A 16,049-nucleotide genomic window follows, 5' to 3' on the forward strand; every position below is an offset into this window, starting at 1 on the left:
AGTTTTAAACGAGAACCTTTTTATCAGATGCAAACGACAAGATATAGCCACAACTATAGAAGACGTTGGAGGTGGATTGAACATGTCCTACGGAAAGAGCAGGACAGCTTTCCACTGGAATCTAGAAGGTAAATTAAAGAGAGGAAGACCAAATAAAACGGAGAACAACTGTGGAGACAGAGGCTAGAAAACATCATCAGACATGGGACACAATACAGAAAACTGTCAACGACCGACAAAAGTGGGACATCTTCGTTACTGCCCTACACGCCAATGGCGTACAAGAGCAGTAAGTAAGTAATTGTCATGCAAATTGTTTGAACGAATATTGTAAAAATAATTGTATAAAGTTTTTGATTGCTGTTAGTTACGTAAGCGCTTTACTGTTTGTGATATCACGGGGTGTTGGCATTGATGAAATATGTTCGTTATTGATCTGCGGTTAGCATGTTGTGTCGACTTTTATATTATTGTACTGTACGTTTCTCTGTTCTGAATGTTTTTCAGTGTTTTTGTTTTTGTTTTTTTTTTTGGTATATTTCTTGCACGTATTGTTGTCATTTAAGCTTATTAACATTGTCATAAAGCGGGAGGTTTTGCTAGCTATTAAACCAGGTTCAACTCATCATTTTTTCCTTTAAGATGTCCTGTACCAAGTTGGAAATAAGACATATACTATCAAATGGTGAGTTTCTATGTAGTTGGGTTTTTTCTGTTGTTCCTCTTAAAGTTGATGTGTTTCCCTAAGTTTTGGTTTGTAACCCAGATTTGTTTCTTCTCAATCGATCTATGACTTTTGAACACCAGTATACTACTGTATCATTTATTCAAATTTGAATTGAGGTACATGAAATAAAAGCAAAACCGAAACATGAAGGAACTACCCGGGCAAAAGGGGGAGGGTGCAGATGTACATGTTCACGTTTTGGGGCAACAAAGTATACAAAGCATTAAGGCGGTTTTTGTTTTTGACGAATTCAAGGTTTCAAGTTAAATATTTTGGTGGATAATGAATTGGTTGCTCTTAAAAAATTGTTCAACATGACAACAAGAAAATGGTGAAACATATCTTTGCTGAATGGCGTCTTACTTATTAATTATATGCAGATACATTGAATCAATAGACTACTTGTAACTAAGATATTTGTAGCAGGTGTATAATTTTTTTTTCTCCAATTATATGCCAATTTATACATTTCCGAATGCATTGTATACAAATTTTTAATCTATGTGAGGTTGCCGGTGATATCATATAAGCTTTATCTGCTCACTGGATATATAACTAGAGGCTTTAAAGAGCCTGTGTCGCTCACCTTGGTCTATGTGAATATTAAACAAAGGACGCAGATGGATTCATGACAAAATTGTGTTTTGGTGATGGTGATGTGTTTGTACATCTTACTATCTTACTTTACTGAACATTCTTGCTGCTTACAATTATCTCTATCTATAATGAACTTGGCCCAGTAGTTTCAGAGGAGAAGATTTTTGTAAAAGATAACTACGATTTACGAAAAATGGTTAAAAATTGACTATAAAGGGCAATAACTCTAAAGGGGTCAACTGACCATTTCGGTCATGTTGACTTATTTGTAGATCTTACTTTGCCGACATTTATTGCTTTTTACAGTTTATTTCTATCTATAATAATATTCAAGATAATAACAAAAAACAGCAAAATTTCCTTAAAATTACCAATTCAGGGGCAGCAACCCAGCAACAGGTTGTCCGATTCATCTGAAAATTTCAGGGCAGATAGATCTTGACCTGATAAACAATGTTATTCCGTGTCAGATTTGCTCTAAATACTTTGGTTTTTGAGTTATAAGCCAAAAACTGGATTTTACCCCTATGTTCTATTTTTAGCCATAGCGTCCATCTTGGTTGGTTGGCCGGGTCACCGGACACATTTTTTAAACTAGATACCCCAATGATGATTGTGGCCAAGTTTGGTAAAATTTGGCCCAGTAGTTTCAGAGGAGAAGATTTTTGTAAAAGTAAACGACGACGGACGCAGGACGACGACGACGGACGCAGGACGACGACGACGGACGACGGACGCCGGACGCCAAGTGATGAGAAAAGCTCACTTTACCCTTTGGGTCAGGTGAGCTAAAAATATGCTGACAGGTGTTAATGAAATTGACAACTTTGTGGAATGTAGACAGCACTCGAAGGGCAATTTAGAAAATCAAATATCAAAATATATTATGTATGTTGTCGGAAAATATAAAAGTTATTTGTAAGAGGTTTAGAAACAGGACGAAAAGCGAAGCTCCGCCGATCTTTTCTCCTGTTTCATAGCGATTACAAATAAATTTTCCGATAATGTATATTAATTGTTTTTATCCTGCAACACTTGAAACTTATTCTCTTTTATACAATATTTTGAACGAAATTGATCGAAAATGAAAAAAAAAAAAAACAATTCAAGACAGTATGCTCAGTTGCTTTACAATCCGCTGTATAAGTTATACATGTCAATGTTTCGGTACTTCAACTACTCTTGAAACCATTCGTATTGTTGGTACTTTTGTTATGATCTTCTTCATTTGGACAACAGGTTGTTTTTTCATCGTTACCACAGCAACCTTTCGTTTCTCCAGGACAGTTTTATATCCAATTATCTTTCTTCCTTTCGTATCATGGCCAGAAGATCGATGACTGTTAGGTCCATTTAACATAGAAGGGTTAAATTCCGCTCCGAAGAACTGCATTGCCTGGTAAGGTTGTTGTCCACGTGTCATCACAGGAAAACTATTGGGCTGATAATTGTTATGTTGACCCATTTGCATCATAGAGTTTCTATATTCTTCATTGGATTGTCCCATCGTTGGTTTAAGATTTCCAAGTGATTGGTAAGGTGTGATATAAGACCCAGCATTAGATTCAGATTCAGACGGATGTTGTCCAACGACTATTGAATCGATTAAAAAGAAACATACCAGCCATATTTGGAAACCCATTACTAAGGTTCTAGACATCACTGCAAAATAAAAAATAGAAAAAAAACAGTGAATAGTTCATTCTTGGAAACACCTAATAAAGACAGATTTTTCGTGTTTAGCTACAATGGTAATGATAGTATTGCATATAATTAAACCAATATTTTTCTCATCTCAAAGAAAACATTTTTTGATTTCATTTCGTATGCACTTTCGACGATTTTTTAAATCTATATTTGCCAGAATTCTCCTGTATCGTAGTATGATAATAGGGTAGAGTGCTCAATTTGTTTCCAGCTTTAACATGTATTCAACATGAACGTATACGTATGACAGATAATAAGAGTTAATGCTGTAATACAAAGCTTTTTGTATTCATAATCTAAAACCTACACCACGCTGTGGTATTATCGCAAATGATATTACTATCTGTCAGAGACTAAATAACATAGAACAAAGCAATAATGTTTGGCCTTCGTCAATATACAAGTCCAATCCCGCATTAAAGGCTACGATAAAATAAGTGTTTAACAGTATTTCAAAGAGAGGACGTAATGCCTGATTTCTGCGCAAAACAATACACGAAAAACAAAATGACAAAAACCACTGAATAACCTTTATAATGCGGCAGTTATAAAACAACATCGAGTTCCAAACACTCCAACAACCTTGGACAGCGTTGTAAAATTTGTCAAAGATGCCAAGCTTATTATTTGTTTCTTCAGATAAGCTTTATATAAATTAGTAATGCTCGAATGGATATAGTTGCATGACCAATCAAATATGAAGTAGTAGTATTTGAGGGGACGGATCAGATCATAGGAACAAAGTTGAAAGAGGTTTGAATCATCAAACAAACGCGCGTCTTATGTATAGATTTGCAATCCTGGTTTCTATGATGAGTTTATTCACTGTAACATAAAATGTCACAATAGACACGACTTATTGTGTAATGTTAAACCTATACGACCAAAAAGGGACCAAATTAATAACCAAATTCATAGTGAAGGTTAACATTACCTTAAATTACTACCTTAAGGGCATAAGTTACAGTAACAGGGTAGGTAACGAGGTTGCTAACGTAAAATGTTATTTTCGCGACTGTGATATATCGGGAAAAGCTGTATTTTTCGACTGATTTTTATCCTTTAAACTGATTTAAATTTTAAACGAGTTCAAGGACCCCTCTTTTTTAAAATGACATTTTGTTTGATTACGTATGAAGATAATTTGTACCAAATTTCATGAAAAAGTCAATGGTGCAATTTTTTAAAATTTGATAAATATACATCATAAAATGACGTTTTTATCTACATTCATGAACCTTTGATACATTTTAGTTATTTCTAACAAAATATTTCATAAATTTATACGATACTTATATAAAAGTGAATTTATAAATAATTTGACAAAAAACAGATTGTGTTTATCTTTTAAAACAAGAGTTATGTTTTTCTAGGGAAAAATGCGTCCACAAATCCGAATTCGTAGCAAATATCTGAAATTTCAACCTCATTTTACTCAAAAAGTAGTACATGAATGTATATTTTTATTACATATTTGAATTAAGCAGGTTAAAAATAGCTTATATATCTGAAATTTTCACCGTCAGAAATAAACTGTTGGAAATGCCCTTTAAACAATGTTTTACATGTTAGCAATTTATGTATTCTATAGGTTAATAAATATGATAATAACGTTAGATAATTCAAACAAAAGAATGTAATTTGTTATATTTCTTTAATGTTATAGATATGTCAACATAGGCATTCATTAGTACAGATTTATCTTACATCCTATACAATGATACATTTCTAGGGATATCATTGGTTAAAAACGACCGCGTCGAGACCATGTATATTTCATATGGGGTTGTTGTCTAATTAAATACACAGTTAATAGTGGTATTATGGCATTGAGTTAAAGTCTAAAATGTTTCGCTTGAATAACTGATGGAAAAATTGATGACAAACGATTAAAATAAATTCAAAGCAAACAATTTTAATTATAAATTTATTCTATATAGGTTGATGATTACCTTGATATCGTTAGGTATTCTAAGAGAAAAGGTATTTATTTTATCTTTAAAAAGTTAAAAATATGTCAATAGTGTACATGCTATGTGACCTTTAAAAAAGCATAAATTTTGTATGTCTCTGCCACTTAGCGAAGGGGCATTAAGTGTTATTCTTTGCCGTTCGTACTTCCCAAAATTGGTTTCCGTTCTCCAACTTTTATTTGCCTCTAAATGTAATGAAACTAATCGCAATGGGTATAACCATGAAACATAGATCGAATGCTGCTAGTTGGATTATATTTAGTTAAAAGTGCAACTCAAACATAAAGAAGGGTTTTTATAATTACATTCAGTTTAGCAGCTTATTTTGACAACAAACAGGCAACGTAAATAAAAATATTCGCAATCATATGTTTTTCTATTACCATTTACTGGTATATGAATTATATATGTAAAAAAAATATGTATTTAAAACATGTCTACTATAAATCTTTTAAAACTTTAAATTCCTTAATCAGCTAACAGTATGTCTAGCCTGAAACATGCAATTGTCATGACCAATTCAACAAAACGATGTTTCCAATGCAAAGCGGCATAACTCAAGCCTACTATTCATTCAATTGTAGCTGGAAGAAGTTACTTATATGAACATAAAAAAATCATAACTTTGTATGATTAAGTATATTTTTAAACTTATTTATTTCGATTTCCATATATATAAATGTAGACTGTCATATTTAAAGTAAGTTTTGTTCATTTCCTAAACACAAAAATACTTTGTTAAATTGCTATCTTTGTTCGCACAATTGATCTGTCTATTTAGCATGTAACGTGACGGTACCCAAATTGCACCTATTTTGACAGTTTTTTATCTACGTTTTTTTATGATAAAGACGAAAATGTCTATTCTGTGTTTATTTTGTAGCCGTATCCTTCTTTATTATAAAGGTACACCAATTTGATTTTTATTCCATATGGAATCATAGAAAAATTGGTCTAAACTGATATCCAAACCATCAATGATTCTGATATGAGGAGTACCCAAATTGCATCCATGCTTAAATTCACATCGTCAAAAGTCTAATAACAGAGCTTTCGTTTAATTTCTTCATATATTTTGAACAATTGGATATTAGTCCATGCTTACTCTTCATTATTTTTTAAATGGATACTTGTAACATATTGTATTTGCTCATTTTAAAAAGATGACGTTTTGATGACGTCGCATGGCGACGTTTCAGTACATTTTGCTTTTTCAGTAAATACTTCATCTGTTGATAAATACTGTGAACGTTTTGTGCATATCTAAACAGTTTTACCTATGTTGAAAGATGTGCATAGTATTAAATCATAAAAATACAAATTGTTTAGTCTCTAGGAAATCTTGTAAGGTTTTCGCTGCTAGTTTTGCTAAATAGGTGCAATTTGGGTACTCGGTGCAATTTGGGTACCGTTACGTTATATATACTTTCTTTGATCGACACTTTTTAAAGGCAGTTTTAATGTTCATCCAAAATTGAAAAAAGTCTACTTGACTAAGCACATTTTAATCTGCTAATATGAAAATCAAGAGTAATTTGTCAACATGTTTGAAATTAACAGAATGAATACCATACAACTTATGCAGTGTATGAGATTTACAAAGTGACATTTTTTAACATATTGTTCTTGACAACTACACGTACTTAGACTTATCTTTGTCCATTGAACTCTATTGGATAGAGGTCAGCACTTCAAAATGAAGTCCGTATATTGTGAACATGCATGCATGAGCGTAACGTTTCAACTGAGATATGTAAAGGCCATCGATCGCGACGGATTTCTGAACATGTTATTGTTCAGAAATAGAAAGGTGACAATTGAAAAGTTGGATTAATCAAGTTTGTCATAATTTTTGGTGTCAAGTCGTACATCTGTGTCAATATCGAGGAAAAGATCAAGATATGAAAAAAAATCGGTCCCACATAATAATAAGATGAAATGTATGATTTCAATAATTGAAGATACAGCACAACAAAATATGAATTGTTACCAACTTATAAGACAGACATAAACTAAAGGAATCGCATAATCTTCAAATGGAGCGAAAACTGGCTCGTCGACACGATGAGCGTCTCCCGCTATGCATGCATCAACCGCATAATCGTAAACATTACTACGCATCTGTTGCAATCGTAAAAATTACTATGTATCTGTTGCAATGAAAACTTTAATTGACCTGATGATAGTGATTTTTGGCACCTATGATGTACATTGTATAACTGTAATAAATTCATCACAAATATCAACAATAATAAACACCAGAATCTTTTGTTTTTGTTGATCATAGCAATGCATCTGAGGAATGTTTATGTTTATATTTCAAAAATAAATAAACTGATGATTAAACTTCCTTAGGTAATGTGTATCTTTGGTGAAATAGTTTTATGATTTGGCTGTAAAGGCACCAGTTGTATACCAGTGTTATAATAAATCGATTGGGGAAAAGAAATCTTGGATACAAACCAAAACGGAGGAAAACACAACTATGAGAGGGAAATAAAGAACAACAGGAACACCGAAGTGCAACAAAAACAAATATCAACACACATAGAAACGAACTATTTGATAGCAACTGACATATTCCTGACTTGGTACAGAACATTGCAAGAAAATGGTGGATTGAACCTAGATTAATGGAAAGCCAAACCTCCCGCTTTATGACAATGATGAAAACATATCGCTTAAATGACAAACAACACTACGTGACAGAAATACAGCACAAATACGTGCAAGAACATTCATAACAGAGAAACTCACAAACAAATAGTATAATAGTCAACACAATATGCAAACCGCAGAACAACAACGAACATATTCCATCAACGACAAACACCAGGACAATAAAGTCAGGGACACGCTTACGCAGCTTAAATACAGTTTAATACAATTATTTTCAAAATATTCGTCAAAACAATTCTCATGACAATGATGGTATGGAAAGCCAATCCTACATTAAGTAGAACAAACGTAAAGACATAAAATATTTTCCAACCGAAACCGTACCAGAAACACCAAAAACAAATAAATGAATGTTGGATACATAATACACCGAAACATGCAAACCCACGCTCATTATAGCAGTCATATTCTGGAATAGGACAATTATGGTTTTGGAAGTCAGTTTTATAATTATTCGGACAAACACTTCTCCCTAATGAATAAATCAAAAAACAAGAGGCGGAGAAAGGATGACAATTACTGTCTATTGATATGTTATGCTTGAGAAGCAAGAACCTAAATTTCATGAATTTACTTATTTTCATGACACAATCAATATGTGTTATTATTCTTCAATTGATTTGTGTATTACAAATCAATAAATAAAGTCACAAACATACAGGTTCGATTTGCAGAAAAGAAAAGAAATCTCCTAGTTTTGATCTGAACTGTATCGACAAGAATAGAAATACACCGATGATGATTGAATGTTTCAAACTACAGACTACTTTAACATCTATCAATATACAGATATATCAGTGTGATTATGTAGAAAACAATGTAAATTGTACAATAAAATTTTATGTTCAAACATACAACTGAAAACTTGGTCAGAAGGAAAAGATTTATAACATAGTATAAACCGCCAAAAATATCAAGCTAAAAACAAAAAAATTATATTTAGATGGAGCTTGTGCACACTTTAGTTGATAAATAGTCTTGAGTTCAATAGTTTAATCAATAATGATCTCAATTTGTTTTTTGATAAAATTTGGTCTTGCCGGGGGGGTCAGCTTTCCGACAGTAACATATTCTCAAGCTGATCTATTCACATAATGACTTTCTAATTTGTTCATTGTAACTATATAGAAATAAACTGGGCAGATAGGATATTCTTTCCTATCTGCTGGTGTGATTGCCGTATAATGACAATTATTAAGTATTATACTCTAGAACTTTGTAATAAACAATTGTTTTTGGTCCACCATAAAGTAAAAATGAAAAAAAAATCATCAATCTGCAAAGGATAATGGTTATAAAACAGATAAAAAAGTACAATCTTTATTATCACCATTACAGAAATGATCTATTGTTGTTGTTATTCAATTTTGCAACTAATAGCAAATCGGAATTATTCAGTCAAAATATGGATGAATGAATGGCTATCTATCGTCCAGTCGAAAGTTATCGTTAAATGCATTTTCAGGACGAAAATATGTTAATATGATATGCACCCTACTTTATACTAGACCGACACGTTGTATCGGTTATTTAACGTGCTAACACACAAGTTTACAGTCAGTAAGAAGCAATTTAACTCTAACCAAACACACTTTTCTGAGATATTTGCTCTAACTCCTTAATACAGCGTTGTAGTAGATACTATTGTGAAGTTTTTGGTTTGACCCGACCCTTGAATGAATCAATGACATTCAGAGCTCGAGTTGAGTACGCCATCACGAGACCACCAGATAGTTCCCGATGAAACTTTTGATTTTTCAATAATCTGAAACTTGTATATCCTCCACTCCATCTTTTTTATATATAAAATCAATTTCCTCAAAATCATTGATTATCGAAGAGACTAAAAGGAATGATGCACATACCAAGACACAATATCGGATTCAAACCCGTCTTTGTTCTAACTAATAAAATACCCTTTGCCTAGCGGAGAAGAGTCAACTTTCAATTTTCACGTTCATGGTGAGACTTGCTGGATGACTAAACCCAAATTAACGATAATGGATTTAAACTGTTTACAGGGTTTATGATGATCTATTATCGTGATGCATGTACTTATAAAACATTAAGGTTAATCCAGAAAATCGCTTCAAACGCATGAAATTTATATTTAAACTAAGTATGCTTTCAATTTTTATACGAAAATCTAGTATTTGAATGATATATACTCGAATTTTTAAACGTATTTTCTTTCTTTGCATAATTTAATGAACATCTTTGATAAACAAAAATGTACCAACTGAAGAAACATCTGTCACTTACCAGATCAAAACGCTTATTACTCAAAATGAAAGGGTTAAATAAGGCATACACTGTTGACATAGATATATGTCTAGCCTGTCAACAGCAAATTCCGGAAAAGGCAATTCGATGGCTAGTAATATTTAAATTCAAAGTTGTTGGTCGTGACATAGAAGGCAGCACGTTAAAATGATTGTCAAACTAGGATGTACTGATATTGATTTTTCATCAAGTTTTCTTCGCAGCCGCTGCAGCTCGAGAGTTGACATGAATATCAATAATGTGGTCTTTTTATAAATTTCCAGTTAACAAAACATTGAATTTTTGGAAAAACTAAGGATTTTCTTATCCCAGGCATAGATTACCTTAGCAGTATTAGGTAAAACTTTTTGGAATTTTGGATCCTCAATGCTTTTCAACTTTGTACTTGTTTGGCTTTATAATTATTTTGATATGAGCGTAACTGATGAGTCTTATGTAGACGAAACGAGCATCTGGCGTACTAAATTATAATCCTGGTACCTTTGATAAATATTTACACCACTGGGTCGATGCCACTGCTGGTGAACGTTTCGTCCCCGAGGATATCAGCAGCCCAGTAGTCAACACTCGGTGTTGACATGAATATCAATAATGTGGTCATTTTTATAAATTTCCAGTTAACAAAACATTGAATTTTTTGGAAAAACTAAGGATTTTCTTATCACAGGCATAGATCACTTTAGCAGTATTTGGCACAACTTTTTGGAATTTTGGATCCTCAATGCTCTTCAACTTTGTACTTGTTTGGCTTTATAAATATTTTGATATGAGCGTCACTGATGAGTCTTATGTAGACGAAACGCGCGTCTGGCGTACTAAATTATAATCCTGGTACCTTTGATAACAATTTACACCACTGGGTCGATGCCACTGCTGGTGGACATTTCGTCCCCGAGGATATCACCAGCCCAGTACTCAACACTCGGTGTTGACATGAATATCAATAATGTGGTCATTTTTATAAATTTACAGTTAACAAAACATTGAATTTTTGGAAAAACTAAGGATTTTCTTATCCCAGGCATAGATTACCTTAGCAGTATTTGGCACAACTTTTTAGAATTTTGGATCCTCAATGCTCTTCAACTTTGTATTTGTTTGGCTTTATAAATATTTTGATATGAGCGTCACTGATGAGTGTTATGTAGACGAAACGCGCGTCTGGCGTACTAAATTATAATCCTGGTACATTTGATAGCTAATTATGTAATATGAAAAATAATGTTTTAACATTTAACTTTAAAACAATAAAGAATAAAGAATAAATTGAAAAGATAAGCCTAAATTATCAGTGAGGGTCCAATTTTGTTAGGAATATTCAATCTGAATAGCAACTTTTAACTCAGCTAGACAAATGGACAACGTGAGATGTTGAAAAATGTAGACATGTCAGTAGAGGGGAACCAAAGGCTCAACTTAAAACCATTAATCGAAAAACCATGGCTACCCGAAAATCAGAATCCGTAATAAATTGAGAATAAATGAGTAATTCAGTATTGGAAAACCTGTAATTTAGATTTAACGTATTCATTTACTGAACGTATTAAACGTTTTGTTGTTTATTAAAAACTCTTGTGAACTGGCCCATCGTATTTGTTTAGTACAAAATCGTGTTCTTATTCATATTTATTCATTTTTATGTTTTCGTCCTGAATATATATGCATAATATTTGCAACTGGACGACACTAATCAATTTATTTATCAATGAATGGTTTAAAACTGTTCAAGTGTTATGATTACAGATTAAGAGATATAATAAAAAGATGTGGTATGAGTCGCAATTTGAAAACTAAACCATAATTATAGGGTATGACGAATGTCACATTTATTTCGTCCTCTGAGATTTATGAAATTACACATATCAGTTAACCATTGTATACAGTACGGTGACAAAAAGGGTGTATAATAAAAAAAAATGAAGGGCCGACATACCTCATGGCTGATTTTTGTCTTATTATGGGGCCCGTATTATGAAGATAAATATAATTGTCTTTGATGATGCTTGTCGTAGAGTGCTAAATCGGTGCAGATTTGGGAAAGATGTAAACTTAGGTGACAAAGGGACTATAAAAAATCGCATTTTGCACATTTTTGGAAATTTTAGGGGGAAATTCAACATGATAGCATTATTGGTTGAATAAAAAGTTCAATGATATCATGATCGTGTAATGTTGTTGACATCCAGCGAGTTATATTTACATCTGATAGCCAGAGATTGGTGACTTATACCTTGCGTCAACCATGTGAGAAAATCATAAAAAGTATCTTCATCCACGAAAACTCACATATAATTTTTAATCTTAAAATAAGGTATTTATCTTATAATACTAGGAAACATATCCATGTATAGACATTTTCAAAAAAATTTGGTTAACATCCAATGAAAAACAAGTAGAGAAAGGGTACAGTAATAGTAATACTCAATTGAAGGTTAAGTGAGGAAAAACATTGAGTCTCATTATGATTGGTTATTTATTTAAACCCAAAGTGAAATTGAAACTTAAGGAATAATCTTGATGCGTACTTGTACAAGTAAATAATGCATAGTTGCCATTACGTTCGTTCGTAAACTCAAGACATAACACAAATTAAGTTGATTGTCAACAACTGTACAAATCATGAATCGGGATTAATAAAAGGAAACTCAGTATGAATTATTTATATAGAAAATAAAACATGTAAAGGGACATTGGTTGTCAAATTAATGGAAATCGATTTGAATCAAATTCTCATTTTTAATTAATAACAAAATACAACGTATATCCAAATTATAAAAAGTGTAAAATACAAGGCACGGGCTCGATAATATGTATCATCATTTTGTGTTTATTATAGTTTGGTCATCATCTCATTTACAATCGAATAGCCCTCCGAAGACCACCGACAGGCATATTAGCAATATAAACATACGTATAGATATAAATAGATAGCAAACTCGTGCAATTGGATTTTTAGAGGTCTGTCTAATTTCGATTTACCTTTGTTTCACTTTTACTATTGACATTCTTTTCCTGTTGATAATCGAACACGCATAACTCATACGTAATCAATCTCTAGCTAAGGGGTAAAATTGAAGATCGCATGAATACGACTTCAATGTTATCGCATTATTCACCAACAAGTGAATAATTCATCAGCGATGTTTCTAAGCTTATTTTGACAAAATTGAACTATAATGGCCACATATATTTATGATATACAATTTTCTACATGCCTTAATAAAACACTAATGTATACAGAAAAAATATTCTCAGACAAGTGCCAGTGATAATGGCTGCTAAAAGCGAATTATTATTTTACTATTTTACTTCCATCAATGATAGAACAAATAATATCATATTTGGATTTTTTAAAAATAATTTGTAAGTAGTGCCCCTTTAATAATTAAGACACGTAAATGATAAATCTATATGTTCATATAAAATAAAAGAGAAGATTTGGTAATTATGATTGAGACAAGTTCAACTCTCCATAATAGAAATTATTCGAGTAAAATGCATTCGAAAATAGTCCAATTGATTTGGTATGTACTATTATATGATTTCAAGTTTAATGTGAAATAATAGCCGACACATAGTCTATCATTTTATAGCAAAATACTGTTGAAATCATTATTAGGGTATTAATTATAACTGGTTCCGTATCATAGAACGAAAAACAAAAACATAGGGCGGCACAATTGATCATGAATTTACAAAATTCTGCTCCATAGGAATATATCATACAATAGTATAATGTCTACTCCATCCTTAAGTTGATTTTCCTCCATTGGTCTATAGTCGGTCCATTGAACTCTTACTAAAGCAAGCGACTCCGCGTATAAAACTTATTTTCAGTTGTTATTCTAATTGTTTGCCTCTTTGAAACGATAATATTCTTAATTTTTAAACAATTATATCATAAGCATTCTAGTAACATTCAGGTTGTGATTTTCTCACTTTCTTTATAATAAGACTTAGTATTCAATTGTTTTTTTTTTTTTTTGGTTCACTCTTTAATTTTCAGTGCCTTTCTTATTTGACTTTATGTTTTGGCTGTTATCTGTTTTAAAATGACCGTGGCGGCGCGGGACGTTTGTGTTTTTTCATAGGACATTTGTACTTCAATTCATAGGACATTTGCGCTTTTACAAGCGACTGATATTCAATGGTACTTGTCTCTATAACTTTATACTCCTATTTTTAAGACTGTGTAAATATGAGCTAGTTAACGACAAATACAAATACGCAAATATCAGGTCAACTTACTATACATTTGTAGGTGTATCAAAATAAAAAACGCAAATGTTCATAGTGTTTGGAGCTCAAATGTCCTATATTGTTACAGGTAAAAGAAGTGCTAACGTCCTGTGCGTGGCGTTGTCGATATTTCCTGATACAAACACTTTTTAATTGCCCCTAAGTACTACCTCCCCCTTTTTGTTACTGTTCATGTTCATTACGTATTGCTAAACGTAAGTACACTAGTGAGGGCCGTAGTAACAGTTCACTGGAGATGGTGGTCGGCTTTTAACCTCACTTTGACATCATATACTGACCACTATTAGAAAGTTAAACGACCTTTCTGACAACCTCGCATTATACAACTACTAAATCAAGTCAGAAAGATGAAATAAATATATATAAATTACTTTTTGATATAGGGTTCATGTAATGACCGTCTGTGATTGCTAAATAAGTTCAGAATGACGTCTATTCATTTTACTTAAATTATTAACTGAGATTCAAATTGCGGATGATGCATACATAGGAAGAAACGCATACCATGTCGATACAACCGGTATTTCGGGCACATGCAGATATAGTACCAATAATCAGAAAATAACCAATTTAGCTACTGGATTTGCTGGTTCAAATACAAAGATTGTCCTCAGAAAACTAAATAAAGTTCCATATCCGAGACCCCTAGGATGGCTACACCTGGAGTTAATACTATTTACTTTAAGTTATATTTTTCTAGGTTATTTTTTATTATCATATATACTTTCAAATCCTGAATATCAGGGAATTACCGTTACAATTCTGATTTATAGAAATCAAATTGAATGTTTTTTTTATGGTCAAGGTTTTATATGCTATAAAACTGCCTTTACAAATTTTTGAATTTTTTGAAATACTAAGGCTTTTCTTTACCTCAGGCAAAGATTACCTTAGCTGTATTTGGCAAAACTTTTAGGAATTTTGGTTCTCAATGTTCTTCAACTTCGTACTTTATTTGGCCTTTTTAACTTTTTTGGATTCGAGCGTCACTGATGAGTCTTTTTGTAGACGAAACGCGCGTCTGGCGTATATACTAAATTTAGTCCTGGTATCTATGATGAGTTTATTTATTGTTTTTAATATATGTACAATATGGATTTCTATATATTTCTCTAATATGAATATTCCATAGAGCAAAATATAGTTATTTCAAAGAAAATTAGCAATTTTCCGATCTTAAACTTCATGGTGCTTATAGTCCTTGTCACTTCAAAACAGAAATGTTATAGGTCTCTTCTTTTTATCAAATAGTCAATTAAATAAAAATTCTGTAAACTTAATATATTTGATCAGTTATATCTCGTTATTTTGTTTATTGAAATATTTCAGAAACAATCAAAAAGTTAAGATAATATTAAGTAAATTTACATTTAGATAATAAGAATAATAGTTGTTTCACAATTCATTCTTCACTTCTTCACGAAATAAATTATAGGAAAAAACTATTAACATAAAATAATAAAACTAGCATCAAAATTCGTTTTATAATGTTAAACACTGTTTAACATATTAACGATATTAATTATCAAATCTTACCGAAGTATGATAACCTTCGTATATTCCCAGAAAGTGATGTCATGTGCTATACTATTTAGAGAGGGCAATGAAATCAACATATATGTTTACATGGCTATAAATATAAATGTTTAGTTTTTTGTCTGTTGCGTACATAATTAATTATGTGGACATCCGTCATAGTTTTATTAAAGGTTGTATGGGAAGTAGGGCACATGGTGTTGTCGAATCAGTTCATGAATATTCAGATTGACCTTAAATATCATATTATTAACCAATGAAAAAAAATACAGTATATTGTCCATTTA

At 31.9% G+C, this 16,049-nt stretch overlaps 1 long non-coding RNA gene across 1 annotated transcript; it reads right to left on the reverse strand.

Moving 5' to 3' along the window:
- Nucleotides 1–809: 809 nt before the first annotated feature.
- LOC143062734 (uncharacterized) lies at nucleotides 810–15,822 on the reverse strand. Its single transcript, XR_012974828.1, has 2 exons — nucleotides 15,763–15,822; nucleotides 810–2,986 (listed from the first exon to the last, which is right to left on the reverse strand). It is a non-coding gene; the product is annotated as an uncharacterized LOC143062734 (long non-coding RNA).
- Nucleotides 15,823–16,049: the final 227 nt, after the last annotated feature.

This window comes from Mytilus galloprovincialis, chromosome 2 (genome assembly GCF_965363235.1).
Source record: "Mytilus galloprovincialis chromosome 2, xbMytGall1.hap1.1, whole genome shotgun sequence".
NCBI classification, from domain to species: domain Eukaryota; kingdom Metazoa; phylum Mollusca; class Bivalvia; order Mytilida; family Mytilidae; genus Mytilus; species Mytilus galloprovincialis.